This window comes from Bos taurus, chromosome 12 (genome assembly GCF_002263795.3).
Source record: "Bos taurus isolate L1 Dominette 01449 registration number 42190680 breed Hereford chromosome 12, ARS-UCD2.0, whole genome shotgun sequence".
Lineage (NCBI taxonomy): Eukaryota > Metazoa > Chordata > Mammalia > Artiodactyla > Bovidae > Bos > Bos taurus.
Genome location: NC_037339.1, coordinates 22,240,703 through 22,268,203, shown reverse-complemented (window position 1 = coordinate 22,268,203; position 27,501 = coordinate 22,240,703). Strand labels below are relative to the sequence as shown.

Genomic DNA, 27,501 nt, shown 5'->3' with positions numbered 1-27,501 from the left:
TTGGTAATGGACAGGAAGGCCTGGCATGCTGCAGTCCATGGGGTTGCAAAAAGTCAGACATGACTGAGTGATTAAACTGAACTGATGTTATTTTGATTATGACGACATCATAACCCTGATTTTTGTTATGGCTACATGGTACATCCTTCATTCTCCATCTGCCCCCAAAATAGCATATACACTCTGGAAGGTTCTTGTCTTTCCTAACTCTTTGTCATACCCTTTACGCATAGCCATGGGGACTTCCCTGATGGCTCAAACAGTAAAAAAAAAAAAAAAAAAAATCCACCTGCGATGCAGCAGACCTGGATTCAATCCCTGGGTAAGAAAAAAACCCCTGGAGAAGGGAATGATTACCCACTCCAGTATTCTTGCCTGGAGAATTCCATGGATAGAAGAGCCTGGCAGGCTACAGTCCATGAGGTTGCAAAGAGTCAGAAATGACTGAGTGACGAGCACTTTCACTTACACAAGGCCATACACATTTACTGAATTTACTCGGTCCGCATGATTGCATTTAAAGATCTTTTATCTTAGAAATGTTATGGAAAAAACTAATAATGTCTGATGTATGATGCAAGTGTGGTCTTAAATATCTGTAAAGAAACTGAAAAGACTCAAGGACACAAAAGAAAAAAATGACTATCACATGCTCCTATAAAACAGAACATGTTTTTAGGTTTCAGAAGAGGAACAGAGGACTTGGCTACTCAAACACTGCTCCCCTCTATGAGAAGATAGAAAATAGAATGAAGGAGAAAGAGAAGGAAAGAAAGTAAGAACAATTGACCTGACCTTTCCCCCAGTGATCACCAAAGAGTAGAGCTGGAGCCTGGGAATTTATTCAACTCTACATATGCCCAAGGCTTGATCCAGTAGCAACCCAAAGGCAGGATGTTGGTGGCTGCCAAACCCTGGTCACAAGAGACAAGGCAAGTCAGAGGAACCATGGCAGGGATCCAAAAGAAGACGGTGCAGAATGTCCTGGTGTTACGACATTTCTGGGCTGCAGTCGAGTTGAGGCCTCAGACTGTGTCTAGAATTTTCTTTGAGAGCCAATGGCTTACTTAGTCAAGAACTTTATCTTTCTCCTCCCGTTCCCACCTCTTTTCTTTCTAGGGCCTTCTCAAGACCACAGTGAAATAATCACTAAGAGGACGTAGGATTACTATGAAGCTGATGAAGATTAAGATTCGGGGTCCTTTACATGCAAATTGCTGGGACTTTTAAGGAGTTCTAAATGGAGAAGGAGGGACTTCCCTGGTGGTTCAGTGGTTAAGACTCTGTGCTTTCAATGCAGGAGACTCTGAGTTCAATCCCTAGTCAGGGAATTAAGATCTCACATGTCTTGGGGCAACTAAGCCCCCCCCACCTGCAACTAGGGAGGAGCCCACACACTGCAACCAAAGATCCAGCATGCCGCAACTAAGACCCCACGCAGCCACAAATAAATAAATGGAGAAGGAAAGACAGTTGAGAAAAGGGAAACAGTTCTAAGAAAGTCCTTCTGGCAAACTGGCTAAAAAGAACTTGGCAAAAGGGACCTGAACCTCTAAGTCTCCAGTAATTTCTTACAATTTCTTTACTCATTCCAAATAAATTATTACATCCATACCTAATTCATCATTCTGTATTCTTTTACATTAAAGAAGACCACCCCCCTACCCTGCCCCCACCACACACACACAAAGTATGTAAGCTTTAGGCTCCACAAATAGTATCTTCAGGCTTCCAAAACAGTACCGATCAGAAGTGAAGTGAAGTGAAAGTCCCTCAGTTGTGTCGGACTCTTTGTGATCCCATGGACTGTACAGTCCATGGAATTCTCCAGGCCAGAATACTGGAGTGGGTAGCCTTTCCCTTCTCCAGGGGTTTCTTCCTAATCCAGGGATCAAACCCAGGTCTCCCACATGCAAGCAGGTTATTTACCAGCTGAGCCACCAGGGAAGCCCAAGAATACTGGAGTGGATAGCCTATCCCTTCTCCAGCGGGTCTTCCCGACCCAGGAATCGAACCAGTTTCTCCTGCATTGCAGGCGGATTCTTTACCAACTGAGCTATGAGGGAAGTCCCCAGTTAGCCAGAAATAAGAGTGAATGACTTGACTCATTCAACAATGTTTGCTGAACACCAACTTGTAGTCACAGAGCACAGTGACCGTTGATGAATGAAAGGATGCTGGACACTGGGGCTGTGAGAGCAAACAGGAAGATGTCAGTGTGGCCCTTGCATGCTGAGACCTTGGAAGGACTGTCAGGACATTAGTGGGGATCCACATTGCCTTCTTAGAAGCAGGATGCTGAGGGTAAATTTCTCAGTTCAGCTCTGGAAGGCATTGGGTGAACATCTAAACATTTCGTTTTAATTATGTTCATTTTGTGACAGAAGATGCAGACATTGATCCCCATGCTGGTCCTCAAATGAGCCAAAAACCCAAACAAAGTCAGCTGTCCTCCCCCAGTCAAAGCCAGTATTTGTGCTCACTCATCTCTCCAGCCCTACCCAAAATTGGGCCAACTGGATTAGGCAGTCTGAGAAGCCCAGTCTTTGGCCACTTTAGGAGACCCACCCATTGGTCAGCTGGAAGAGATGCCAGTTCTTAGGTGAGGTGGTTCATCCACCTCTCTAAAAAAAAAATAAATATAGCATCTCTTTGGGGCTTCATCATAAAAACTCAATGGTTTGTTGAATAAGGATTGAATGGGTTGGAACAGATGAAATATTGTGTCAAAAATCACAAAAATAACAAAGTCAAGGCAGTCAGAGTATTCATCATTTAGCAAAGATTTATTGAGTTCCTGCCATGTGCTAGAGGGCACATCCTTAAAAAAAAAAAAAAAAAGGAGGGGGTTGACGTGGACCATTTTAAAAATCTTCACTGAATTTGTTACAATATTGCTTCTGTTTTATGTTTTGGTTTTTGACCCCAAAGGATGTGGAATCTAAACTCTCTAACCAGAGATTGAAGCTACACCACCTGTATTGGAAGGTGCGGTCCTAACCACTAGGTCATCAGGGAAGTCCCAAGAGGATACATCCTTGAACAAAGCAGGATCACTGTCCTCTTGGAGCTGACACTCCAGCAGAGGGGCAGTAAGTAAGAGTGCTTTCCCGGTGGCTCAGATGGTAAAGAATCTGCCTGACATGCAGGAGACCCAGGTTCGATCCCTGGGTCTGGAAGATCCCCTGGAGAAGGGCATGGCTCCAGTATTCTTGCCTGGAAAATTCCATGGACAGAGGAGCTGGCGGGCTACCGTCCGTCCATGGGGTCACAAAAGGTTGGACTCGACTGAGTGACCAACATTTTCACTTTTCACATGAGATGAAAGAGAGAGAGAAAAACATACACAGAACAAGAAGATCTGGACCCAGGAGGCGAAGAGGGGTGTGTGTGCTCCCCAGAAGCAGCCACTTGACTAGCAGTGCCCTGCCATACATACGAAAGGTCACAACAAGGGCTGGAACTTGTGCTTCCAAATCACAGCAGGTGTGCCCTGCCTGACACACACCACACGCTGACACTGTGTCTTGCTCAAGAACAACAACAAGTAAATATTTTTCAAAATGCAATTTTTCCAGGCAGAGAAAAGATTTCACTGAATGTCATTTAAAAGAGATTTTCATTTCATGTCATTGAACTAACTTGGAAAGTACTGGCGATAAATTCCGTATAATAGGCGATGCCACTGGGGAGGACCGGTGGGGCAACGGTCAATTAGGTGTCGCATGGAAGCATGCAAATGTCTCATAAAAGTGATGGAAGATCACATTATTGCGTTAACCATGTCATTCTTGCCACACTGTTACACACCCTAGAATAATAACCGACACATTGAAAAGGTGGAAATCATTCTGAATATGCATTTAAACTATGTGTAAATGCAAACTGTTCTGAATCAGTTCTTAACACCTTTGTCAGCCACTTTCAAATCCTCAGGTGCTGGGGAAAAATAATTAATAGGTGAGGTCGCCAATAGAAGAGGTTACGGGCTCCACCAAGACATTTTCCAATCTGTGATGTTTTACAGTTGTGCCTTTCAAAGCAGGGTTGTCAAATCTATAAAAATACAAACTGATTTATCCCACCCATAAAATCTTACGGTGCCATGCTTCAAACTCCAATTTTTTTTTTTCCCTCCAGCTTCGAAGGTAAAGGATTTCAAAATGTCAGCAGAATGCTCTTGACAGGAGAGCAAGTGAAATCCGAAGCAGATGTGGAAGAAACAGGAGCAGAGGGCGTGCAGACTGGCTTCTGTGGAGGGCGTCAGCCTGCGATGAAAAGGAGGACATGGGACAGGATGTACCCAATAATTCACTCAAAATAACAAACAGCCAGGGAGACAGAAGCAATACGGACGGTCTCTGATTTTCATGTGTGCTTCTGAGTCATAAATGACGTAACCTGATTGATAAATACAACTTCACTTGTGCCCCCAAAACTTGGTTGGCTGCATCTCCAGTGGCGATTCAGTTGCAGAAGCTATAACCAACCCAAAAGAAATGGCTTTGTTGGGAGAGGAACTGACGTCTCATTCCACATCAAGAAGAAAGAGAGGGACTTCCCTGGTGACCCAGTGGCTAAGACTCTGTGCTCCCAGTGCAGAGTACTGGGTTTGATCCCTGGTCCAGGAACTAGATCCCACATGCCACAACTAAGAATTCACATGCTGCCCTAAATATCCTGTGTCCCGCAACTAAGACCAGGTAGAGCCAAATCAAAATAAATACTTAAATAGGTTTTAAAAAAAAAAAAAAAAGAAGAAGAAATAGAATTCTGAGGATAGTCCCAAATGTGAGGTGAAGATTTGCATGTGAAGCAAAAACAAAGAAGAGGGATTTAGCAGTGGCCAAGATGGAAAAAGTGTCCTGCTTTCTGGGTGGAGACAGATAATAAGCAAATAAGCAAAACATAGCACAATAGGAAACGGGTGCTCTGGAGAAAAGTGCAGCAGGGAGCAGGTTTAAGGAGCGCAGGGCAGAGGTTGTGGATTTCAGTCAGATTATCGGAAGCCTTCCTGAGAACGTGGCATCTGGGCAGAGGACTGAAGGAACTAGGGCAGTGGTGAGCCCTGGTAGAAAGAGCTGGAGGAAGAGCAGGCACAAAAGCAGGAGGAGAGAGCAGGTATGGTGGGAATGAGATGCACAGAAGGACTGGTGTGGCTGGTCCAGGGAGACAGCAGGTGAGCCGGCCAGAGGAGAAGCCAGACAAGTCCTGGGGAGCAGCTTAGGAAGGGCTTCACAGGTGAACCGGGAGGATTCTGGCCACTGGAGGGTTCTGAGCAGTGCAACAGCTGCGGTGTTGAGAACAGACTCAACAGAGAGGAAGCAAGGTGACCTGTTAGAAGGCTAATGCCATAAATCCAGGTGAGACACGGCCATGGCCACGACCTGGGTGGTAGCTATGACGTGATGAGAAGAGACTAGAGCCAGCAGGTTTTGCCAATGGATTGGTAGTGGTGGGGTTTGAGAGAGAAAAGAGTGAAAAGTGAAAAAATAACTACAAAAACGTTGACCTGGACATTGGTAAGGATGGAATTGCGTTTACTGGCTGTAAAGACCTCCGGTGTAACAGGTTTCAAGAGGAAACCAGCAGGAGTTTGGTCCTGACAATGTTAAATTTGACATGCTCAGTATACACCTAAATGGAGATTTTATCTAGGTGGTTAGATATGCAAGTTTGGATCTCAGAGAAGAGGCCAGGCTGGAGATGCAAATTCAGGAGTTGGGAGTATATCGACGGTTGTATTGCCATGAAATTGGATGAGATAACCTAGGTAACAATAGCGAAGAGAAGAGATCTGAGGTCTCAGCCCTAGGTGTGCCAACATTTAACAGCCAGGAATAAAGATAAACAAGCAAAGAAGTCCTAGGAAGAGTAAGCAATGAATTAGGAGGAAAGTGGGAACAATGTGATGTACTAGAAGGTTAGTAAATAAAGTTCATCAAGTGGGAAAATGTGGGTCCAAGACATTGAGACATTGTTGAAGTCATGGAAGTAGAAGTGAGCTATAGATAGTGGATATGGGCCTAATAATGGATGCTTAAAGTTGGGAAGATGGAGAAGGTAGCAGGCAGCGTTCTAAGGAGAGAATGCACATGGAAACACATCATGTGCATTTCCCTGGTGGTCCAGTGGTTGGGAATTTACCTTCCAATGCAGGGGTGCAGGTTCGATCCCTGGTTGGGGAGCTAAGAGTCCACATGCCCCATGGCCCAAAAAGTAAAACATAAGCAACATTGTAAAAAAGTCAATAAAGACTTAAAAAAAGAAAGACCCACATTAAAAAAAAAAAAAAAAGCTGTATATGTCCTTGTACTTCCTGAAGGGCTTTGTATACCCCCAGGTGTGTCTATATGCAGGTCAGGAAGCAACAGTTAGAACTGGACATGGAACAACAGACTGGTTCCAAATAGGAAAAGGAGTATGTCAAGGATGGATATTGTCACCCTGCTTATTTAACTTATATGCAGGGTACATCATGAGAAATGCTGGGCTGGAAGAAGCACAAGCTGGAATCAAGATTGCCGGGAGATATATCAATAGCCTCAGATACACAGATGACACCACCCTTATGGCAGAAAGTGAAGAGGAACTCAAAAGCCTCTTGATGAAAGTGAGAGTGGAGAGTGAAAAAGTTGGCTTAAAGCTCAACATTCAGAAAATGAAGATCATGGCATCCAGTCCCATCACTTCATGGGAAATAGATGGGGAAACAGTGGAAACAGTGTCAGACTTTATTTTTTTGGGCTCCAAAATCTGAAGATGGTGACTGCAGCCATGAAATTAAAAGACGCTTACTCCTTGGAAGGAAAGTTATGACCAACCTAGATAGCATATTAAAAAGCAGAGACATTACTTTGACAACAAAGGTCCGTCTAGTCAAGGCTATGGTTTTTCCAGTGGTCATGTATGGATGTGAGATTTGGACTGTGAAGAAAGCTGAGCGCCAAAGAATTGATACTTTTGAACTGTGGTGTTGGAGAAGACTCTTGAGAGTCCCTTGGGCTGCAAGGAGATCCAACCAGTCCATTCTAAAAGAAATAAGTCCTTGGTGTTCTTTGGAAGGAATGATGCTAAAGCTGAAACTCCAGTACTTTGGCCACCTCATGCGAAGAATTGACTCATTGGAAAAGACTCTGATGCTGGGAGGGATTGGGGGCAGGAGGAGAAGGGGACAACAGAGGATGAGATGGCTGGATGGCATCACCAACTCGTTGGACGTTAGCTTGAGTGAATTCCTGGAGATTGTGATGGACAGGAAGGCCTGGTGTGCTGTGATTCATGGGGTCGCAAAGAGTGGGACATGACTGAGCAACTGAACTGAACTGAACTGAACTGAAGGGTGTCTAGACCCAGGACTGAAGTCCGCTGACTGACCTGAGTTGTACTTTCATCTCTTTCCATAAACTTCCAGCAACATCTCGCCCAGACTCTTGATTCCTCTTTCCCAGGAAAATAAAGGAGTCAGAAGCTTTTGGTATGCCCACCACCACACCTTCCCTACGATCTGTGTCATGTCCACACACTCTGCTTTCCACACACTCTGCCTTCCACACACTCTGCTTTCCACACACTCTGCTTTCCACACTCTGCTTTCCCGTGTGTTATTAAGGCTCCTAGCTGAACACTCGCAAGTGGGTCAACAAGCAAAGAAAACCATATGGAGAGAAACAGAGCAAATAAGGCAAAAGTTAACAGTTGTTGTGTCCAGGGGAAGGGTATGTGGTTGTTCATTGTGCCATGCTTGCAACTTTGCAAATTTAAAATTTTTCAAATTTTTCAAAACAAATTTTTATAAAATACACACCAGCCCTATGGTTACTGTAAGATGTATTTTAACATTTTTATTTGTTCATGCTTTATGATTATTTACTAAAATATGCAAAATATATACATAATTTTGGTAACTTTGGTACTAATCATGATTATAATAATATTTCAATATGAATAAATTGGACACTTAAGAGATTTACAATCAGGATATTTAAGCCAATTTTAATTTAACCATATATGCACTTTTTGGCAGCAAAGCAATGATAGGATGAACAATAAACTACTTTGAATTATAACATAAACGAATTCAAGGAAAAACTAGACTGATGTAAAATTTCTAATTGATAAAGAAGAACTTATTTATCCATTTTTAAAAATGGATACTGATGGCTATCAAATCACTATAATATTAAGTTTCCCTTAGAGTAATATAAAAGTTTTACAATTAAAAAGATATGTATTTGCAATACACTATAATTAAGATTCTCAACTATTTAGATTTCTGTATGAAAATTTAAATAACCATTTAAAATATGCAAGAGGATACATAGTTTTGAAAAATTATTTTAGGAGATTTGCAAGCAGAACAGGTTTGGATAGCTTTGTTCTAAGTCTAAAAGTTTCGGTATTTAAAAGCAGGCAAGTGTTCTCTGAGTGCCTGCCAGCTTTAAGAGCCTACTTAAATTAGGACTCACAGATTTAAGGAAGATTGGTCGGCATTGGAGTATGCTTTTGTCCAGCCACTTTTATCTGCTTGGATGTAGGCAAGGGGAAAAGGAGAGCAGGATTTAACTGGTGTTAGGGGTTTTGCTAAGCAAATAAAACAAAAGAGAGAGAGAAAAGAACTGATGGGATTTTTCCATGAGTGATGATAGTGATTGACCATAAGTTGAGAAAGGAGGGAAGTAAAGAACTGATGAGAATGTGGGACATACAAATGTGGTCAGACCAATAAACTATAGGTTCTGGCAAGTTCAAGACATTATTAAAGTCATGGAACCAAAAATACATTAGGTGCAGACAAATAGTGTTTGATTCCACCCGTTTGACTCATCTAGAAAAGTCAAACTAATAAGAGTCAGAAAGTACATTGGTAGATGCCCAGGGAGTTAGTGTGTAAGGGGGACAGAGTATCAGATTAGGAAGATGAAAAATTCAGGAGACAGATGATGATGAGAGTTGCACAGCTATGTGACAGTACTTAGTGCTGCTAAACTGTAGTTAAATATGACAAAAAGAGTCTATTTTATATTATGTGACTTTTACCACAATAAAAAAGCATTAAAAACAAACAAAAAGACAACTACAGTAAGAAAAAGCACCTAGCAGGTCTACTTCTCCCTGCAAATATTTCAAAAGTAAAATCCCAAAGTTCAGTATTTTCCATTTTGCCTCCGTATGGAAAATGTCTCTTTCCCATAAGATTCATGTTTAATAAAAATAGGTTTTAGAAACGTGACCAAAAATGTCATAGAACTGGAAGTGAGCTGTCAATAAGAGGCTATAGTTTAAGACTGAGACTCCTGAAGTTGAGAATACTAAGGGTATGGCAGAAAGAACGCTAAAATAACCCCCGATGACCCAGGCACTCGGATGATCTCCTTGGTATAAGTGAAAGAGGGACCTAGTGACTCACAGAGCCCACAAAATAATAACAGAGAAACCCAACTAGAAAGTCTAGTCCTAAGAACTAAGCAAAGTTCTCTTCTTTGTCTTCTAAAAAGCCAAGGGGTGATGGAGTGAACACTGTCTCAGCAACATTATAACAATAAATACAGCAGTGAATTCCATATGACTGTTTACAGTGCTGATGGTATAAAGCTTCAGGAACAGGCTCTTTAAATTCCTAATTTAAACCACAGAGAGATTGTAGTGTATGAAACAGAATACCTTGCCCATTATCCAAACAATCCTTCATAAATGTGATCTTTCTCATTTGCATTTTTCATAGTATTGACCAAATGTGAGTTTAAGGATATATTTGAAAACAAATCTCTGCAATGGAGCTCTTCTATGTTAAAAGTCAGAAGCACAACCACTGTCTTAACAGATGACCTCCTAGGAAAATTGCGGAGCCCTCCAAAGATGAACACCTAATTTCCACAGGCAGCTGAACTGAGAAAGATCTTAACTTTCTTCATTGTAGGTCTGTCCTTCCATGAAAATAAATGGATAATTGAAGCCATACAGCTTAGAACACAGACAGAATAATTTTAACTTAATGTTTTAAGCACATGCTATAAAATACCCACTGTGGCTATAAAATAATAATAAACACCCAATTCACTTTGAATGATATAACTTCCTAGTCAAACTTACATTAAAAATGAGTAAAATGAGGTTACCAGTCTTAAGTCAAGGTAGCTGAATGAGGGTTTTTGTTTTTTTTTTTTTGGTATAGGGTTATTATTTATCATAAGCCACTGAGAAATATCTTATAAAAATAATAGCTAGTTTTTAAATAGTCAATATAAAACCATTATTTGGGGAAATTATTAGATGGCAGGCCAGTTGCCCAATGTATACTTTGATTTATAAAAATAAAAATTGTTGAACGAACACAGCCTTTCCCAATGGACATCACAAAATGGGTCCAGGGAGACCCATGGTGGTGGTTGAGATACTCCAAGGGCTTGGGCATCTGCCAGAAGAGGCATTCTCTTAAAAACAGATCATCAGACAAGTTCCAGACTTGCCCTGATGACAATTTTATCTCTGAGCCAATAAAGAAACAACAAGAGGATAAACTCTTCCAACCTAATTGAGTCAAACTAAGAGGTCTGAGGGAGCTGACAGTGCTGACATCTTGAGGAGAAGCAAACAAGCCATCTCAGAACTTCTGATAATCAGGAAGGCTCGTCTAGTCCTAGGCAGGCACAAGCTTTAACCCGAGACTCTACAGGCAGCTGAGACGGGAAGGCGAGTGAATGGAGGGAGTAGGAGTCCCCAGGGGCCACTGCGTTCCTGTGCCTGATGCATGTGTCTTTGGTTCATGCTCACGACACATCTATTGGGGGGTGGCCATCAGCACCCCCACACTCAGAGGAGGGCGAAAAGCCGCGTCACCCGTCAGAAGTCGCAGAACTGAAAGGGCAGGGCCAGGGTCCAGACCCCGGTCAGATTGACTCCTACATTGACCCCTTTTCCAGCACACTTGCGCAGAAAGCCCATTCTGTCTAAGCAACAGAAAAGCACCCATGATGACGGTCCAGTGGCCATCGCTGAAGAAATGAGCGTACCTCCACAGGGAGCGGTCCAAACAGCCAACATGTTTCTAAGACCTGCTCAAAAGAGTGGAAAGAGAGCACAGGACGAAGGAGGGGTGGGGACATCCCCTGAAGGGCAAAGCGAGCTCCACGTTTGCCAAGACTACTTCAAAACGCCCAGGTCAGCTGCGAGAAGACTCTTAGAACCTGACAAACCAGGAAACGGGTTGACTGCTCAAGGCCATGCAAGTGAGAGGATTACAGAGAGAAAACAAAACTCTGCTGGGAGTTTGTATTCATTTTTCTGTCTCTGGTGAAGCCCAGAGCTTTTTTCTACCAAAAGCTTTCAGCACTATAAAAGCCTTTATTCTGGGTACACACCACCCTAATAGAGTTTGCTTCTTACAACAATAACATTCTCAACAACTACTGTTTAAACTGTATTACTGATTCGCTGGTAGCTTCAATCTATGTGTATCTGGGATAAAAGATTACAGGTGTGCCTGTGGGTGCATGCGTGTGTGTGCCATGGAAATGCCCATTTTCATAAATTGCTACTAAGATGAGAAGAACTGTAGATGAAAATTATTACTGGTCCCTGGGGAACAGAAAGATTACGTTTTTTTCCTGATATTTTGAGGGAAGTTGAGGGTTTGGCTTTTATCTCCACCTGTTGTCTGCGTGCAAAGCTGGTTGCTTGCTGCGACTGCTCTCTTTTTCGTTGTGATTCCCCTGAGAGACTCAAAGGATCCTAGACAGGTTCATTGTAATTCAGCAGTTAGTATGTCTCTTGCTTTGCTCTTCTGCTGACCCAAAATGCAAGGTCATTCTGTCCTGTGAAAGTCATTTTTTGCTGACATCTTACACACTAATTTGCTGGCGTTCAAATCCAGAAGCAAGGAAGAGCAGGAAGTCAAAAGTTCCAGCAGATTTCATGCATGGAACAAGCAGGAAAAAGTGAGCGCAAGAGGCCTTCCAGGCAACTGCCCTTCTTTGATCCAAAAAGAGCGTTTCTTCAGTTTTTATGTATGAAAACAACAAAAAAAGAATAGTTGAAAGGCGCAAGCTTCTAAAACATATCTCCCTGGAAATCAATGCCGTAAAATGCTCCGTTCACCTTGTCACTTCCCTGCTCTCAACTTTCCCTCCTCCTCTCCCCCTCAAGCTGATATCTGAATCCTCAGTCTGCCTTTCAAAGTTCTCAACACTTAGTTTTTAATCTGTCTTTAGCTTTTCTCATGCTTCTTTGTAGGTCCATCCATCTGCTCAAGTTGGTTTGTCCCAAGAAAGATATTCTTTCCATTTTCAACACTGTTTTCTGCCTTAGAATCAATGTCAGCTTTGTGGGCCTGTGACCAGTACATTCATACAAGACCTACCTTCAGAAGGGCCCGGACTTGGGATTTAAAGCTCTGCAGCTACTGTCTTGAGATTCTTAATGATTTTGCCTTTGAACTTGTGTTATGTCCACAGGACAACAGAGTACATGATACTCCCCAAGTAGCCCACCTCCCGCTGTGTCCCCCACTGCCTGAGATGGGTCTCAGTCTCAGCTCACCACTCCTCTGCATCCTCATTGCATAGCCACTGTCGCCCTCACCCTCAGCAGAGGCCTGGACAGAGGCCTGGGGAACGTTAGGGTCAAGCATGCACCCCGTAGTGTCTTGGGGCACAGCAAAGTGGAGGCCCTCTTGCCTTGGCCTCATGGGTACCATAGCACGTTCACCCTCTCACCCACCCTTGATCCAGATGAGGGAGCATCCTGAAGTGGACTCATGGGTACCATAGCACGTTCATCCTCTCACCCACCCTTGATCCAGATGAGGGAGCATCCTGAAGTGGACTCATGGGTACCATAGCACGTTCACCCTCTCACCCACCCTTGATCCAGATGAGGGAGCATCCTGAAGTGGCCTCATGGGTACCATAGCACGTTCATCCTCTCACCCACCCTTGATCCAGATGAGGGAGCATCCTGAAGTGGCCTCATGGGTACCATAGCACGTTCATCCTCTCACCCACCCTTGATCCAGATGAGGGAGCATCCTGAAGTGGCCTCATGGGTACCATAGCACGTTCATCCTCTCACCCACCCTTGATCCAGATGAGGGAGCATCCTGAAGTGGACGTTTCAAGTGGGGCAGTGGGCTTGTGTGAGGGAGACTGACTTCCCCATCCCAGACCCTTCATTTCCACTTTGCACTCGGCCATGTGAATTCCATGGCCTGCCCTGCTTTGAGTATCGGTATCTCTGTACTTCTTCCTGTCCCATTTCTGCCTGACAATTTTAGCTCTTTAGTCAAACCTTTGAGATTATTTGGAATCATAATCATACCATCACAAGTGCTATTCACATCCCTTTCAAACATTTCTCTAAACAACTGATACAGAGGGTAACAGAGCTAAAGACAGAGCCCTATAGTACCCATGAGAAGCCTCCGGTTGGATTCATAGTTTATGAACTATCTCTGTTATCGCCTCAATGATCTGACACTCTGAGAGTGTTATCACCAGGCCAGCAACTGTTCATCTTGCCCCCAAAGAAGACTGTCACCAAACCCACCTCCTGCTTCCTCCTCGTGCCACTTACAGGACACCATACTGGATCCACTGACACCTCTCATCTTGAAAGTTTGGCTGCACCCTACTATCTCAGACCAACCATGATCTGAACTCTTTGTTGAAGAGGAATTATTCACTGCATGCTTACTTTAAAATGGTAAAACAGCTTTTATTCAGGCTATTGCAGAAGGGGAGACCCCAGTGTAAGCCAAGCTCAACTCTCCTAAAATAAAAGGTGAGAAGCTTTTTAAATGCTGGTGTGGGCTCAAAGAAAAGTCTTAAAGAATGTCAAGGGGTGTGATTGGTCACTGTGATCAAGCAACTATGTCTGTCAACTGCTGGGCATGAGAGGTAAACACCTCTCTTCCCACAGAGACTGGGAGACGAGGGCTACCCTTCTTGATGACTGCATTTCAAAGGGATGGCTTCCAGGTCCTTGAGAAAAACATTTCTGGGTTATAGGAGATGGAGCACAGACTGACAGAGAAAAGACTTACAGCTGTAAATTTATTAAAGTTAATACTCGAAGAAAAGAGAAGTCAGTTCAGTTCAGTCGCTCAGTTGTGTCCAATTCTTTGTGACCCCATGGACTGCAACACGCCAGGCCTCCCTGTCCATCACTAACTCCTGGAGTTTACTCAAAGTCATGTCCATTGAGTCAGTGATACCATCCAACCATCTCATCCTCTGTTGTCCCCTTTTCCTCCTGCCCTCAATCTTTCCCAGCATCAGGGTCTTTTCAAATGAGTCAGGTCTTTGCATCAAGTGGCCAAAGTATTGGAGTTTCAGCTTCAGCATCAGTCCTTCCAATGAATATTCAGGACTGATTTCCTTTAGGATGGACTGGTTGGATCTCCTTGATACAAAGGGAAGTCAGGGGTCTGTAGTTAGGTTTGGGCTAGAACAAAGAGTAAATTCTTTTAGCATTGAGCTTTCCGTTTTGATATTTCTTTACTTATTTGGCTGTGCCAGGTCTTTGTTGTAGCAAGCAGGTTCTTTGTTGTGGCTTCCGCGTTCTTAGTTTCGGCATACAGGCTCTTCCCTAACCAGGGATGGAACCCAGGTCCCCTGCATTGGGAACATTGTTAGGACTGAGTCCTAACAGCTGACCACCAGGGAAGTCCCTAGCATTGAGCTTTCTGAGGCAGGCATTTCAAGGGGGCTAGGTCATCATCCTAGGAACAAGGCTTTAAGCTAATACGAGCCATGTTAGAGTTCAGCCAAGTCTCTTGGTGTGGAGGTTGGATGGAGCTGTTCATGCTGTCAGTTTGCAGTTCTCATCCTCAGTCATTCGAATGCCCACCAATCCCCTCCTGCATCTGTCTGACTGAGGATGTCAAGCTGCACTGCTGACCACTGGGCTCCCTGAATCTCAGCCCCCTTGCCCTTTGGTACCTAGGTGCCCACATCTGGATTCTTCCCATGTAGTCCACAGAGGCTAATTTGTCTCAGTTTTTCTCAGGAACAGAAGACTTGCCTTTGGCTGTTCACCCAGAAGGAACAGAACACTTGGCAATAAGAACATGTGCAGAGATACCATTTCCCCAAAAAGCAACTGTTATACGCCCTTCCTCCCCGGCAGAACCTCCTCTATCAGTGGTGTCCAACCCCAGGGATCACCCACTTGAGCAGCAGCTCTGAGGCTACATGCCCAACCCCTCACTACCAGTTATCTCACACCTGCTCTTTGCTCTGCACCACCTGCTTTATCCCCACAAGAATACCATGGGAAAGGGATGCTCAGCGAGGTTTGGTGATGTCAGTAATGTAGGGAGTTAAATAACTACATTTTCATCTTGTTTCATTTGTCTCCATGAAGGAAAATGAGATTAAAACTGGAAGAGACCAAAAAACCCAGAGAAATGAGGAGATATTTAGAGAATACCAAGTTGCCTGAAATGAGTACAAGCCTTTGGCCTCCCAAATTTCTACCAAAATCAACAGAAGAAGAGATCAGAGAGCTACATTAATGGTCATCACAATCCCCTGGAGAACAGAGGAAATGCCAAAAGGCTAAAGATAGAAAACTGTTTCCTGATGGTCATAAAAGGGAGAATTGGTTGCTCACAGAGACGTAGAAAGCTGCTGATCCATCAGCTTCCTGTTGACTTCCAGGGAAATTCCCAAACTGATTATTGAACAGACCTTGGTGAGCGCTTAGGAAAACACCAGAACTAACATAGACACTCATCAAAAAGTCATCGCTCCCCTCCAATTCTATTGCTTTAATGCATGAAACAAAACTGAGAAGAATTTTGAGATGACAGACTAAGGATTCACTGGGATTCTAAAATAGTAGAAAGAGAAAACAAATCAGAATTAAACTGAAGAGCAGTAAATGTAAACTCTCATTTGGGGGTTGAAATGACCACTTCCAGAAGTATTAGATGAAGAAGACCCAACTTGATAGCAATTTACATTTTTAAATTTTTGTTAATTTACACTTTAAATCTAGGCTTAGTTTTAACACATTGCCTTCCTGTTCAAAGTACCGCAACAAGTAAAGCAACTATCAGAATGTCTCACCCTATTTTATGCTATTTAATAAAAGCTGAAGGGATTCCCTGGTGGCTCAGTGGTAAAGAATCTGCCTGTAATACAGGAGACCTGGGTTCAATCTGTGGGTTAGGAAGATCCCCTGGAGGAAGAAATGGTAACCCAATCCAGGATTCTTGCCTGGGAAATCCCGTGGACAGAGGAGCCTGGAAGCTACAGTCCATGGAGTCACAAGTCATAGACGACTTAGTGACTAAATCATCACTGTGCTAAATTGCTTCAGTCGTGTCTGACTCTTTGTGACCCTATGGACCATAACCCTCCAGGCTCCTCTGTCCATGGGATTCTCCAGGCAAGAATACTGGAGTGGGTTGCCATGCCCTCCTCCAGGAGATCTTCCAGATCCAGGGATTGAACCCGAGTTTCTTACGTCTCCTGCATTGTCAGGCAGGTTCTTTATCATTAGCACCACCTCGGGCTTCCCTGGTGGCTCAGACAGTAAAGAAACCACCACCACCACCAATTAAAGTTGAAAAAAATAAAAGTTAGATTCCTGGTATGCTGGACAACACGACCTCTGGAGTACTGGGAGGTGGAGGAGTCCAGGGTGATGCTAGTTAGAAGGGACATGGACAGTTTGAAAATGTTGTATAGACTAGTGAATGTATTTGCAGAAACAGTCCTTTGTATGAAGCAACCTGATTAGAGCTAATAGGATTTTTCAAAATTCTAATATGCTAAGATATGTTTGGTTGGAGTTGAAAGAAGCTGAATTTTAACTTACTTAGCAAAAAGGGAAATTTTATTGTTTTCTTGGCTCGAGAAATTAGAAATAATGGAGTAGGGGATAATTGGCAGATTTCCAAAGCCAGAGAGGGCATGCTTGCAAGGTGTCCTCTCTCTCTTCCTCCTTTCCCTACAGCTTTACCCTAGCTCGGCATTATTACCTTCTACTTCATGGAACACGGAAATGCTCCCGTCGGCAGGGTGGGAGAGAGGAGATGGAAGGAGCGAAGAGGGAACAGACGAGGAGGTGACAATAGGCAAGAAGTCCATTACGAGTGGAGGTCCCCCTAAAATTACGACTAAAATGTGAGAAGGGAAAGGAGTGAATGCTATTTCCGGGAGGAGGGTAAAGGGATGCTGGACAGACAAAAACATAGATATTCCCTTGCTGCCCAGTGGCTGATGGATAAATCCTAACACCTTCCACAGCTGCTCCACTCATACTTAATATTAAATAAATACAAGAACGTGAACATATTCACAAAGACAGATCTTGCTTTATGCCATAGATTACTGAATAGTTGCTTGCAATTGAACTTTTAAGTAACCTTCACTGAGATGTAATTTATATAAAATAAAATGTGTTCAGTTTGGTAATTCAGTGAGTTTTGACACTTGCGTACACCTTTGTGATGCCCCCAAAGCCAAAATATAGAAATCTTTCATCTCTCTAGAAAGTTCTCTAGTGGGTACTGCCGGTCAATCCAACAATCCCACATCCTTTGCCTGAGGCGAACACTGATTTGTATTATTGTTGAAATAGATTAGATAGGTCATTTCAAGAGTTTAATGTATATGAAATCATACAGGATGTATTCTTGCCTGTCTGCTTCTTCCACTCAGCAAAACAGTTTTGAAATTCATCTGTGTTATATACATGTGTAATTCAATCTGTTTTACTCCTTAGTGAGTAGTGTGTTATTTGGACGTACCACAATTTGTTACCCATCCATCAGTTGGTGGGCATCTGGGTTGTTTCCATAAACAGTTATTTCCAGTAAAGCTGCTATGAACAATCATTGTGGGTTGAATTATGTCCCTTAATATGAGATGTCAAAGTCCAAACGCCTGATCCCTGTGAACGTGACTTTCTTTGACAACAGGGTCTTCACAAATGTAATCAAGTTACAATGAGGTCATTTTAGTAAATCTTAGAATCAGGCTGCACAAGTCCTTCCATTTTGTTTGTATTGAAATTTATTTGTCTTTATCTTTCAATAGATGTTAACAAAGGGATTTCAGGGAGAATATCTCCCTCCTATCTTTAGCTCCTAGGCTCCCATTTCTCCCCCCCAGAAAAGGCCACTTTGGGACTTTTCTTATTTTTTTTCTTTTCAGCTGATTTTTAAAAATTGAGTCAGGGGACTTCCCTGGTAGTGTAGTGATTAAGACTCCATGCTCCCTTACAGGTTTGATTCCTGGTCTGAACTAAGATCCCGAACACTGTGCAGCATGGCAAAACAAATTTTTAAAAATTTTTAATTAGATGAATAAAATTAAAATAGAGTTAGACTTTAAATTTACTATTTAAAAGAATGTTATTTGCAGACAAATTGAAAAGGGGGGGAAAAATGAATGCCCTAATTTTATTTTCTTTATTGAGCCCATCTTTCCATGAAATGTTCCCTTGGTATCTCTAATTTTCTTGAAGAGATCTTTAGTCTTTGCCATTCTATTGTTTTCCTCTATTTCTTTGCATTGATTACTGATGTAGGCTTTCTTATCTCTCCTTGCTATTCTTTGGAATTCTACATTTAAATGGGTATATTTTTCCTTTTCTCCTTTGCTTTTCACTTCCCTTTTTTTCACAGCTATTTGTAAGGCCTCCTCAGACAGCCATTTTGCTTTTTTGCATTTCTTTTTCTTGGGGATGGTCTTGATTCCTGTATCCTGTACAATGTCACGAACCTCCATTCATAGTTCATCAGGCACTCTATCAGATCTAGTCCCTTAAATCTATTTCTCACTTCCACTGTATACTCATAAGGGATTTGATTTAGGTCATACCTGAAGGGTTTTTAAAAAGGCAGAAGAACCAGAGATAAAATTGCCAATGGCCACTGGATCATGGAAAAAGCAAGAGAGTTCCATAAAAACATCTATTTCTGCTTTATTGACTATGCCAAAGCCTTTGACTGTGTGGATCACACTAAACTGGAAAATTCTGAAAGAGATGGGAATATCAAACCACTTGACCTGCCTCTTGAGAAATCTGTATGCAGGTCAGGAAGCAACAGTTAGAACTGGACATGGAACAACAGACTGGTTCCATAAAGGAAAAGGAGTACGTCAAGGATGGATATTGTCACCCTGCTTATTTAACTTATATGCAGGGTACATCATGAGAAACGCTGGGCTGGAAGAAGCACAAGCTGGAATCAAGATTGCTGGGAGAAATATCAACAGCCTCAGAAACTCAGATGACACCACCCTTATGGCAGAAAGTGAAGAGGAACTAAAAAGCCTCTTGATGAAAGTGAAAGAGGAGAGTGAAAAAGTTGGCTTAAAGCTCAACACTCAGAAAACTAACATCATGGCATCTAGTCCCATCACTTCATGGGAAATAGATGGGGAAACAGTGGAAACAGTGTCAGACTTTATTTTTCTGGGCTCCAAAATCATTGCAGATGGTGACTGAAACCATGAAATTAAAAGACACTTCCTCTTTGGAAGGAAAGTTATGACCAACCTAGATAGCATATTGATAAGCAGAGACATTACTTTGACAACAAAGGTCCGTCTAGTCAAGGCTATGGTTTTTCCAGTGGTCATGTATGGATGTGAGAGTTGGACTGTGAAGAAAGCTTAGTGCTGAAGAATTGATGCTTTTGAACTGTGGTGTTGGAGAAGACTCTTGAGAGTCCCTTGGGCTGCAAGGAGATCCAACCAGTCCATCCTAAAGGAGATCAGTCCTGGGTGTTCACTGGAAGGACTGATGTTGAAGCTGAAACTCCAATACTTTGGCCACCTGATGTGAAGAGCTGACTCATTTGAAAAGACCCTGCTGCTGGGAAAGATTGAGGGCAGGAGGAGAAGGGGATGACAGAAGATGAGATGGTTGGATGGCATCACCAACTCAATGGACATGGGTGTGGGTGGACTCCGGGAGTTGGTGGTGGACAGGGAGGCCTGGCGTGCTGAGGTTCCTGGGGTCGCAAAGAGTCAGACACGACTGAGCGACTGAATTGAACTGAACTGAATTTTATTTTCACATCAATCCATGTTTCCTGTAAGTGTGCTTGCCTTAAGTGAAGCCAGTCAGTCTTGGAAAAGATTCAACCTGTTTGATGATACACTCAATTTTATCTACCAAGAAAAGAGAAATGAGGCCATTTGTGTGAATCACCCATTTGCCTTAATTCTGTTTGGGTTATTTAAATATGCTGCTTATTTTTAGCTTAATTGCAGCATAATTATATAACACCAAAGAATCAGAGCTTGGTGATACTAACCAATTGATCTTTTGGACAGTCTCAGAAGCCTAGCTAAGAATCATCTGAGTGGGTGACTCAGAGGTCAGCCGCCCATGTGATCAAGAAATTACAAGGCTACAACCGCACAGATAAAATTCAACAAACATTTATCAGCTGTCATATGATTATGAAATCTTGACACTAGGAAACGTGGGGGAACACAGAGATAAACCAAACTCTGCCAATGCCCTTTAGGAATTCACAATCTAGAAGAGGAAGCAGGCACGTGCAGAAACCCTTGGTGCCAAAAAAAAAAAATAGAAGAAGAAGAAAGAAATCCCTAGTGCAGTAAAAAGTTCTAGAATGGATGTTTGGTGGCGGCGGGGGAGGGGGGGCGGTTCTTAATTTCATTTTCAATTGGGAGATAAATGCCTTACAACGTTGTGATGATTTCTGCCATACAACCATAAGTAAACGTAAGTCCCCTCCCTCTTGAACCTCCCTCCCTCTCTATGTCATCCCATCCCACCCCTCTACGTCATCACAGAGCGCCTGGCAGAGCTTCCTGTGGTATATAGGGGCTTCCCAACGGCTGTCTATTTCACACATAGTGGTGTATATACGTCACTGCTCCTCTCCCAATTCGGTCCACGCCTTCCTTCCCCTGCTGGGTCCACAGGTCTGTTCTCAACACCTGCGTCTCTATTCCTGTCCTTCAAACAGTTTCATCAGTACCATTTTCTAGATTCCATATACATGTATTAATATATGATATTTGTTTTTTTTTTCTTTCTGACTTACTTCACTCTGTATAACAGGCTCTAGGTCCATCCACCTCACACAAACTGACTCCCATTTGTATAATGGATGTGTTAATAGACTATGGATCATGGAAGGAGGCACATTCTAGAAACTAGATGATGATACCAGTGAAACACTTTCTAAATTCCAGCTACTCAGACATTCTCATTTTAGGATGACATCTAAGCAGTACATAGTTTTCCAGGTACGTATTTCATTCTTATTAAAAGGAATTACTTTATCTGTAAATTGGGTCTGCAGTTCTTCAAAATGTAAGTTATATAAAAAGAGAAGTTTGAGTTAGACCCCAGACTAATTCCTAAGCTTGCCTTGTAGGTCACATTTAATTACTCTTCTGGGAACACCAAACGAAAGTAATAAAGTCCTCTTCCCTCTGGCAAAATAGAAAATGGATTTGGTGACTTACTTTCCTTAGAGGGAGCGAGACAAGCAGTGATTGTTGCCCAGACCAATAAAACATGGAGGAGAAGAAGACTTCTTGCCTCCTTTAAGCTTGGCATTTCCTCTAGATTCTCAGGAAACCATGAAGGCTGAACACAATAAAGCCCTGTACCTCAGAAATCACATGTCTGGTTCAGAAAAAAAGCAACATATTGTTCGCTGAGGGTCAAGTATGCAGGTTTATGGACTTTAATCACTCAGAATTTCTTCTTGTCTGTATGGATTACTATGTATATTCAGTGGTTGGTATAAGTGTTACAAATTACTTCCCATTAAAAGTTCTTATAACTTAGGGTTTTTATAACTTGATGTTTTTCCAACAGTAAACGTATTCTTGGGAGCCCTGAGAAGAAAAGAACATGTTTTATTATCAAATAAATTAACCTGAGGAAATGAGTGAGAAGGTATTCAATGAAAATGCTGTGTTCGTGTGCATCTTAGTGGCATCCTTAATTACTGGATAATGCACTAACCAGCCCACAAGGAGCACCAAGTCAGATCTGTGAAGCCAGATTCACTATTCCATAGATATGTTCCTTAATTAATAGAAGACTGGTAGTGTGCATCTGAAACTGGGTCTCATAGCTAAAAGTGAAAGTCAGAAATAACTCTCCTGAGAGAGTTAGAAATAACTCTAACCCTAACCCTAACCCTTTTTTGGATGGCGGTAGACCGAGGCTTTTCTGTATTACCATTGATTGACTATTATACTTTATCAGTTAAGAAGGCCTTCAGCCTCAAATAACAGAGTCCCCAACAAACGGTGGCTGAAACAAACAAGGACTCATTTATCTCACAGAACAAAGGAGTCCAAAAACTGGTTACAGCTAATGTTGGTTTGGCTGTTCAATGAAACTATCAAGGACCTAATACTGTTCAATCTTTTCTAATGTTGGTTTGGCTGTTCAATGAAACTATCAAGGACCTAATACTGTTCAATCTTTTCTAATGTTGGTTTGGCTGTTCAATGAAACTATCAAGGACCTAATACTGTTCAATCTTTTCTAATGTTGGTTTGGCTGTTCAATGAAACTATCAAGGACCTAATACTGTTCAATCTTTTCCTCCCACCATCTTTAGCACCCTTAGCACACTGACTTTTCATCTTCATAATGATCACTGGTCACAAAATGGTTGCAGAAGCTCCAGGCAGCTTATGTGCATATAATAAAGGAAAAAAAAGAAAAAAGGGAAAAGAGGGCACCAGCCCAAATGTCCCGTTTACCAGGGAAAGCAGAAAGCGTTCCCAAAAGCCAGTAGGACGAACATCTCATTGGCTAGAACTGGGTTCCGTGTCCACCCTAGCTGCAAGTGCAGTTGGGAAAGTGAATGCGTGGCTCCCTCTCTACCTGGGGAGGCAGAAAGGAGAAAGAAGCTTGCACTTGGCTTTGCCAGTCAATGCTTTGCCTATCGTTGGTTTCCACCACAGCATATTTTCAAATCAACGCATATCATTAAGCTTTCATTTTCACAACACCAAATGCAATGTCAAAGGGCGTTGTGATGATAACAAAATCAAAATAAGGACAAGTTTGCAGATGTCTGGATACATAAATAAACTGGACTGATGAGCTCTATCTTTGGCCTAGTTGGAAATTTAGCCCCTTCTGTCCATAAAGATAACCTGGGGTAAGTCAGAGCACCGGGGGGTCTTGTTTGCTTTGCAGCTGGAAATCAAAAGCCTGAAATAACACAGTGGCCTTGCAGAGGGGTGAGCTTGCTCCCATCCCTCCCCGCTCCCCCCTCCCCAGGGCTTTACTTCAAAGCCTCATTTAGAGACCGGGAAGCCTTTGAAGGCTTTTGGTCCAAAACTGAAGTGTCTCACAGCAGGTCTTGGTTTTCACATGTTCAAAGCATGATGCACTAGAATGTATTCCGCCCGAGCAAAAGATGATGATCTTTGGGATTTACAAACTTCTCTGGATGGTCACTGGGGTGTGCTTTTTGTTGTTGTTGTTGATTTTTAACCCAGTCTTTTGGAAAATCACTACAAAAGGCACCAAGTTCAGTGGAATTCATTTCCTGCACTTCCTGGGCTCTTCCATCTCACAACACAGAATCTTTGTGATGGAAATGCTGGAACAAGCAAACAGTGGACACAACTACATTAGAAAGACATTGCATACTTTTGTTCTTTTGCATCGGACAATAACCGTGACTATTTAGAGAGGCGGATATAAACTGAAGATTGGTGAGAAAAGCACAATACAAGTATGATAGAGTCGGTGGCTCCATGGGAGAACTCAGCCTATAGATTACGATTAAAAACTAAAGGTTTGGGACTTCCCCGGTGGTCCAGTGGTTAAGAATCCACCTTGCAATGCAGGGGACACAGGTTCAATCGCTGGTTGGGAATTAAGATCCCACACATACCACTAAACAACGAATCCTACGCGCCACAACTAGAGAGTCCATGTGCCACAACACAAGATTGCACGCGACACAACATAGACAAATAAGATTTTTTTTAAAACCTGGAGGTTAGACTGATATCTAGATAGATATCTAGAAATAGATGGATGGATGAACAGACATAGAAATACATAACCAGATAAAGAGAGGGAGTGGAGGAGGGAAGAAAAAAGGAAAGAAGCAAAAGAAGCAAGATAGAAAAGATGAATCTAGATTTATACCATGGTTTGGCAAGAAGACAGAACAAATGGCAAGTACAATTAACCAGCCTTAGGAAACTCAAGCTTCAAACTCTGAAGATAAATGTGTTTTCTTTGCCCCAATTTTCACTTCCTTCCAGTCTTAGGAACACAATCTAGGTATAAGGGGATTTTGAATTATAGAATTTTCTTTAACTTCTCATAACCGTATCTTTACCCTGAGGATGGCCACAAGTACAGAAAAGAGATGACCAGTTTTTAAAACTCCTGTGAGGCTCACATTGGTTTACCACAACAGAGACAAACTGCATAGGGAAAATGAGAGTCATTATTATGTTCGCCCCATTTAAATTTCCCCTTAGTTTAAGTGAGACTACAGTTGTATTACAATGACTACTGGGTAAAAATACTTGTACGTCTAGGAGCGATTCTTTTCCAAAGTTAAATCTCTGTGATTTAGATATACTTGACGACGTAAGATCATAATTCAGTGACAGGCTCTAATGACTGTAAAAGAAGAACTGTCATAATTAACAAAGTCGACAGCAGAAATTCAGCTGAGACTGAAAGACCATAAATACTAACTTGCTGCAGCAGCCTGCCTCGCCAGGAACATTACATTCCGTTTGGTTTCTCATGCACCAGCATCAGAGTTATTACGATAATAACTCTGTGATGGTGGAGTGCAAAGAAAACAAACTTTGGTGTTGGAAAGGCCAACATAGAATTCACTATGTCCCATCTGTGACCTTGAGTAAATTATTTAACTTCCTGTGACTCAGTCTCTTCGTTTGAAAAGCAGAAATGATAACACTCATGCCTCTGAGGATAATTGTCCTTAATGAAATAATGGACAACATATAAAATACCGGGCACATGGCAGATACTCAAATAAATGGCCGTGCTCTTCCCTACTAATGGGAAGACAACAGGACTCAGCTGCCCTAGAAAGACTGAGCTCTTAAAGAAGGCATTGTGAGTGGCAGTTCTGAATTATATGATCCACAGTCTGCATGGATGCACGTTCTATCCTTCTGCTTTGGTCAGTTCTCCCGCAGGGACAATGCACCTTTAAGACTATTGGCCAGGGTTAGAAATTTTAGTACTACAATTAAACTGACCAATGAAGATCCAAAGTGAGTCTTGATAATGGCCTCATTAGCACCATAGTATAAGCCAGAGGTCAGGAAACATCCTGCTGGCCAAGCCAATTTTTGTAAATAAAGTTTTATTGGTATACAGCGGCCCTCACTTAGCTACGCAGTGCCTATAGCTGCTTTTCCACCACTACAGTGGAGCTGATTTGTTGTCACCAGGCCCACAAGTCAAAAATATTTCCTCTCTGGCCCTTTATGGAGAAAGTTGGCTGAGCTCTGCTCTGAGCAACCAAATGACAACCATATTCATCTATTTAATCCAACTTCTTTGTGGAGCACTTTTTACAGTCCCAGCATCATGGTAAGCTTGGCGTCACTGATAGATAATAGGACACTAGTCCCCAAGAAGAGGAGTGTGTGAAGCCAGCAAATAATTGTGGCAAATTATAAAATGTCCCATTACATACTACAGGCGACAGCAGGGGAACCAGGATAGGGGAATTCAAGATATGCAGGAGTCTCGAGAAAGTCCTTTCTAGTTCCTTTGTAACTGAAAGTTAGTCATTTTTTCCCAACGTTGCAAATCCTTGATTATAGGAATTAAATTCACTTTGCAACAATGAGCTTTAGACCAACGAGACACACTGAGAAGGGGTACGCAGGTGCGGAGGGCTTCACCACTGCTGCCCAGCGCGTTGTGGCTTATCTGCTTCCCTACTGGACACTTAGAAGCTATTTTACAAATCTGGGTGTGTGGGTACTTCTTTGTTTCTCAAGGATGCAGTTCGTGTTCCCACCCTATACATGTGAGGGCCAGAAATTCTGAACAACCTGCAGTGAGGCAGTTACCCCACACCACGGAGGAGTGTGCTGTCTCCTACGTGACTTTCTAACTCTCCACTTGATGCTCCCACAGGTGAAACGCCTATTTATAAGGAACCGAGCCTAATGTCTCACTCCACTGTACATAAAAACACTTTTTTTTTTTTTTGCACTATTTTGGTACACACTGAATTTTCCAAGAATGTAAATACATTGAAAACTCAACAGACATTGTGATGTTTACTTAGAACTTTACCAAGAGCCATCTACCATTCTGGATGTTTATTTAGAAGACTGTGTCATCAACAGCGTTGCCTCTTGTGGTGTTAGATATTGTCAGTCACCAGGACAAAGTATCTTGATCAGTCTGAGTTTTCAGCTAACCCCCTTGAAAGGATTCCACTTTAACTTTTAAATACTTTTTATTTAGCCTTTATTCCAAATAAGGAATTTAAAGAAAAAGTGTAAACACAATTTAGTCTTATTGCTCTGGAAACCAGATTTATTATTTATTGTTGTTGTTGTTCAGTCACTCAGTCGTGTCCGACTCTTTGCAACCCCATGGATTGTAGCACGCCAGGCTTCTCTGTCCAACACTTCCCAGAGTTTCCACAAACTCATCCACTGAGTTGGTGATGCCATCCAACCATCTCATCCTCTGTCATCCCCTTCTCCTTCTGCCTTCAATCTTTCCCAGCATCAGGGTCTTTTCCAAGGAGTCAGTTCTTCACATCAGGTGGCCAAAGTATTGGAGCTTCAGCTTCAGCATCAGTCCTTCTAAGGAATATTCAGGGTTGATTTCCTTTAGGATTGACTGATTTGATCTCCTTGCAGTCCAAGGGACTCTCAAGAGTCTTCTTTATAAGTGCAAGCATCTGACTCCTTCATTACATTATTTACTGTAGTTGTATGGGACACGAGAAATTGTGTTATAAATTGCTTTCCATTTATTTCTTACTATTACAGGGAAACCTCATTTTATTGCACTTGGCAGATATTGTGCTTTTTATTTTTTAACAAATTGAAGGTTTGTGGCAACCCTGCATTGAGCAAGTCTGTTGGCACCGTGTTTCCAAGATCATTTGCTCACTTCATGTCTCTGGGTCACATTTCAGTACTTCGCACTATACTGCAAATGTTTTCATTATGATTCTATTTGTTATGGTGATCTGTGATCAGTGATCTCTGATGTTACTTGTAAAAAGATCACAACTCACTAAAGGCTCAGATGACAATTAACATTTTTGAGCAACGGGATTTTTTTAATGACAGTATGCACATGGCATTTAGACATAAAGCCATTGTGCACTTAATACAGTTCAGCATTGTATAAGCAGAACTTTTATATTCACCAGGAAACCAAAATTCATGTGACTTACTTTATTTTCATATTCACTTCATTGCTGTGGTCTGAAACTGAACCCACAATGTCTCCAAGGTCTGCTTGTATAAATTTTATGTATATATAAAA

General features: G+C 42.3%; 2 long non-coding RNA genes across 5 annotated transcripts in view; one reads left to right on the top strand and one right to left on the bottom strand.

Moving 5' to 3' along the window:
• The window catches only part of LOC132346745 (uncharacterized), a 300,409-nt gene that overhangs the window by 147,686 nt on the left and 125,222 nt on the right, over positions 1 to 27,501 (bottom strand). The window lies entirely within an intron of this gene.
• Positions 20,140 to 21,992, top strand: LOC132346744 (uncharacterized). Of its 2 annotated transcripts, none has more exons than XR_009496681.1 (3): positions 20,140 to 20,915; positions 21,055 to 21,242; positions 21,823 to 21,992. It is a non-coding gene; the product is annotated as an uncharacterized lncRNA (long non-coding RNA). The 2 variants fall into 2 exon arrangements; XR_009496680.1 differs by lacking the exon at positions 21,823 to 21,992 and adding an exon at positions 21,374 to 21,777.